The sequence below is a fragment of the Elaeis guineensis genome, chromosome 8 (genome assembly GCF_000442705.2).
Source record: "Elaeis guineensis isolate ETL-2024a chromosome 8, EG11, whole genome shotgun sequence".
Taxonomy (NCBI): domain Eukaryota; kingdom Viridiplantae; phylum Streptophyta; class Magnoliopsida; order Arecales; family Arecaceae; genus Elaeis; species Elaeis guineensis.
The window spans coordinates 108,183,506-108,188,660 of NC_026000.2; the positions used below are offsets into that span (position 1 = coordinate 108,183,506).

Genomic DNA, 5,155 nt, shown 5'->3' on the forward strand with positions numbered 1-5,155 from the left:
AAATTAAACATTCGTATGGCCCATAGTGCACAATGTTCTAATTCAACCGACAGATGGCAAGCTTTGCCATAAACTAATCGGTAGGGTGACATACCGATAGGGATTTTAAAAGCTGTACGGTAAGCCCATAATGCATCATCTAAGCGAAGAGACCAATCCTTTCTATCGAGCCTAACCATCTTTTCTAAGATATGTTTAATCTCCCTATTTGACACCTCTACCTGACCATTAGTTTGGGGGTGATATGGTGTGGCCACTTTGTGTGTAATATTATATTTTTTTATAAGTGCTTCAAAATATTTATTCATAAAATGAGTCCCTCCATCACTAATGATCACCCTCGGGAAGCCAAATCGACTAATGATATTTCGTTGGATAAAACTAGTTACAACTTTATTATCATTAGTCAGTGTAGCTATTGCCTCCACCCATTTTGACACATAATCAACTACCATCAGAATATATTCGAATCCAAATGAGGCTGAAAAAGGTCCCATGAAATCAATCCCCCAAACATCGAAGATTTCTACTACTAAAATGGGGGTCAGCGGCATCATATCCTTCTTGGATAAATTTTTTGTTTGCTGACATTGCAGATAACTTCGGCCAAATTCATGTGCATCCTTGAAAAGCGTTGGCCAATAAAACCCACTCTGCAGCACTTTTGCTGTAGTTTTTCTTCCACTAAAATGTCCCCCATATGCCGAAGAATGACAAAAAGTGAGAATGCTTTGGAATTCACTCTCGGGGACACAATGGCGAATAACTTGGTTAGGACAGTATTTGAATAGTTCAGGTTCCTCCCAGAAATAATGTTTAATTTACGAGAAAAATCGATCCTTTTCTTGTTTTGTCCAGTGAGAAGGTACTTGTCCTGTTGACAAGTAATTGACAATATGGGCAAACCATGGAGGATGGCTAGAGGAGATTGTGAAAAGTTGTTCGTCAGAAAATTTCTCTTTGACCTCATCTATGCCTATCGTGTGTTCAACTAAGATCCTGGAGATATGATCAGCTACCACATTCTCGGAACCCTTCTTATCCCGAATTTTCAGATCAAATTCTTGTAAAAGAAGGATCCATCTGATCAAACATGGTTTAGTATCTTTCTTTGAGAGGAGATATTTCAAAGCCGCATATTCAGAGTAAACTAGAACTTAGACCCTAACAGATATGAGCAAAATTTTTCAAGGGCGAACACTACTGCTAGTAGCTCTTTTTCTGTTGTGGTGTAGTTTAATTTGGCATCGGAAAGAGTCTTGCTAGCATAATAGATCACATGTGGCTCCTTATTGATTTTTTGGCCTAAGACAGCACCTATTACAAAGTCAGAGGCATCACACATAATCTCAAATGGAATGGACCAGTCAGGGGGTTTTATTATGGGTGCTGTTATCAGGACTGTTCGTAATGTGTTGAATGCTTTCAAACAGTCTTCATCAAAGACAAATGGTGTGTCCTTGGCCAACAGATTGCACAGGGGTCTTGAAATCTTGCTAAAGTCTTTGATGAAGCATCTATAAAATCCGGTATGACCTAAGAAGGATCGTATTTGTCAGACCGAAGTAGGGGGTGGTAGTTTTGAAATGACCTCAACTTTGGCTTTATCTATCTCGATCCCTCTTTCAGAAATAATATATCCTAATACAATTCCTTTTCGCACCATGAAATGGCTTTTTTTCCAACTTAGGACGAGATTTGTCTCCATACATCGTTTAAGAACTTTGAAAAGATTATGGAGACAATCCTCAAAGGTGGTTCCAAATACAGAAAAATCATCCATAAAAACTTCAAGATATTTGTCCACCATATCCGAAAAAATGGCCAGTATGCACTGTTGAAATGTAGCAGGTGCATTGCAGAGCTCGAATGGCATACGTCGAAAAGCAAAGGTGCTATAGGAGCAGGTGAAGGTAATCTTTTCTTGGTCATGCAGAAATACAGGTACTTGATTGTACCCTGAATAACCATCAAGAAAATAGAAAAAACTTTGTCCTGCTAATCGTTCTAAGATTTGGTCGATGAAGGGCAATGAAAAATGGTCCTTCCTAGTAACGGTATTTAGTTTTCTATAATCTATGCATACTCGCCATCCAGATGATATGCGAGTGGGAAGCAGTTCACCACAGTAATACCTGATTTCTTAGGTACTACTTGAGTGGGACTGATCCATTTACTATCGGATATAGGGTAGATGATTCCAGCATCTAACCACTTTACCACCTCTTTCTTTACTACTTCACACATGTTTGGGTTCAATCTCCTCTGCATATCTCGATGGGGTTTGGCATTTGCCTCAAAATGAATATGGTGCATGCAAATGGAGGGGTCAATTCCTTTTAAATTGGCAATGGACCAATCGATAGCCTCTTTATGTTCCTTCAGAATACCAACCAATTGTGCTTCCTGATTAGGGGTCAAGTCTGATGCAATGATTGCCGGGAGGGTGTCATTGGGTCTTAGAAATATATACTTGAGCATAGCAGGAAGGGGTTTCAATTCTAATGTAGGTGGTGATTCTAAAGATAGGACTATTGGTGTACTGGCTAATGTGGGCAATGGCTCATACTTGATTGTCCATGGAGGAATGGTTTTATCGTGTGGTGTATCCAACAAGGTGTTAACTTCTTTCATATATCCCTCAAAGTCATACACTCCAAAGTGAGCCAAGCAAGTATCTAAGGGGTCTGGTGCTAGAATTATGGGTGTTGCATCTTCTATAATATCTTCTAATGTATCTACTTCGAAGCAACTATCCATTGATGGTCCTTGGAAAGCACCAAACACATTCAGTCTCAGTTTTTTATTCCCAAACGATATGTCCATGACTTCGTCCTACAATTAATGCATGCATTTGCCGTAGCTAGGAAGGGTCGTCCTAAGATAATAAAAATTTATCTTGGATTGCCACTTAGTTTCATGTCGAGAATCAAAAAATCAACTGAAAAGTAAAACTCTTCTACCTTGACCAAGACATCCTCAAGCATTCCACATGGTTCCTTAATTGATCTGTCGGCTAATTGTAGTGTGACTGATATGAATTTCAGTTCTCTGAATCCAAAAAGTTCATACACCGAACTAGGTAAAAGATTCACACTTGCCCCTAAGTTCAAAAGAGCTTTTTCAATGTGATAATCTCTTATAACACAGGAAATGATGGGGGCTCCTGGGTCCTTAAGCTTTGGAGGAGTGGCATGCTGGAAGACAGAACTAGCCTGTTCAGTGAGGCATACTTTCTTTGGGATTTGTGATCTAGATTTACATTTTTGGATGCACAAATCCTTCAAAAATTTAGCATAAGCAAGGACCTATTTGATTGCGTCTAGAAGGAGAAGATTAATTTGGACTTGCTCAAACAATTTCAACATCTCGTCGAGTCTTCCTCCCTTCTTATCTGCAGGAATAGGGGCTTTCAGGGCATCCAAAAATGGGGCTTTAGGCAAGTAAGATGATTTCGGTGCAGTTGGTTCATTCTCTATTTTAAGGTCCTCCTTGTTCTTGGGTGATTTGGCTTTGGTTAGAGGTTTAGGGTCGGTCTATTGGTTTTACTAGTGTGTTCAATGACCTTCCCACTTCTCAGAGTCATGATTGATTTGGCATGTTCAGAAAAAGCTTCTGGGGTATTAGAGCTCTCAATCACAAATTGCCCTCTTGGGTTGCTCTCGGGTTGGCTAGGTAATTTTCCTCCTTTCCTCCTACTGAATGCAATCGCTAGTTGATCTATTTGGGTCTCTAGCTTAGCAATGGATTGTGTGTGGGAGTTAAGGGTCTGAGTGTTGACTTCTAATCGTTCTAGTACTTTCAGAACTTTTTTCTCAAAAGCTGAGCTGTGACCAGTAGTAGACGATTGAGGAGCATTTTAAAATTGATGGTATGGTCCATGCCTATATGTTGGGTCCTGATATTGAGGTCGAGGTGCGGCAGGGCCAACCACTGGTTGTGGTCTCCAGGAAAAATTTGGATGGTTTCTCCAGTCAGGGTTATAAGTGTTCGAATATGGATTGTTTTCTGGTCTGCGAGCTTGTTGGACTTGAGCTTGCTGAACCTGCTCGTGCACAAACTCAAAAAATTGAGGTGCGGTTGGGCATTCACTAACAAAATGATTCGGACTTGCACACAATGCACAAACTTCTTGGATTGGGTTAGGTGGAATCGAGGATTGTCCAGTATTTAGAAGACGATCTAATTTTTGGGACAGTTCATCTACCTTACTGTGGATATCTATGACGTTTCCAATCTGATAAATTCTACTTCTTTTTTGTTGAAGCATGAGTTGTTCTCTAGAGGTGGCAGACATATAATATAAAAAATTCTCACTAAGTGTTTCAAAGAGCTGTCAGGCTTCATCCTCACTCTTTAGCATGAATGTCCCACCACATGATGTATCAACCATTTGTCGGTGTTTCTCCGATAGACCATCATAAAAATACTGACAAAGTTGCCATTTAGGGACAGCATGGTGTGGACATTTACGAATGCGGTCCCTTAACCTTTCCCATGTCTCATGAAAAAGTTCACCCTCTAATTGGGAAAAACTAGTGATAGCTTTTCTACTTTGATTTATTTTTTCAATTGAAAAGTATTTCTTGAGAAATTTTCTCTGAAGATGATCCCAAGTTGAAATGGTTATAGAGTCTAAGGAGTTTAACTAATGCTTGGCTTTGTCCTTAAGTGAGAAAGGGAACAGTTTCAACCTAAGGGCATCATCGGAGAAGTTTTGAATTTTTACTATGGAATAAATTTTAAAAAATTCATCCAAGTGTTTGTATGGGTCTTCGTTACTAAGTCCATAGAATGATGGCAACATTTGAATAATGCTAGACTTAATCTCATATTGGGTAGCTTCTACTGGAGTACTTGAATGCATGGACAGTAGGTATACGAGGATGGAGTGAAATATTCTTTCAAAGAGCGTGGAGGATTAGCCTCACCAGGTGCAGCCATGTTTCTAACTTGGATAGTCCTAAGAGTCTTTTCTAATTCTTCGTCTAATGGTTGCAAGTCGGGTTTTAGTGATCGTCGACTTAACATGCAACTAAAAGGTCTATGTAGGACTATCCTAGTCTGTTAAGGATTATTTTTTTTTTATTAAGAGGAGAGGAGAAGAGAGAAAAAAGTTCTAAAGAAGAGATCCTAAGAAGTCCTAAAACTAATA

At 39.4% G+C, this 5,155-nt stretch overlaps 1 non-coding gene across 1 annotated transcript; it reads left to right on the plus strand.

Moving 5' to 3' along the window:
* Nucleotides 1–4,451: 4,451 nt before the first annotated feature.
* On the plus strand, nucleotides 4,452–4,557 carry LOC140851424 (small nucleolar RNA R71). The gene has a single exon (XR_012134177.1). It is a non-coding gene; the product is annotated as a small nucleolar RNA R71 (small nucleolar RNA).
* Nucleotides 4,558–5,155: the final 598 nt, after the last annotated feature.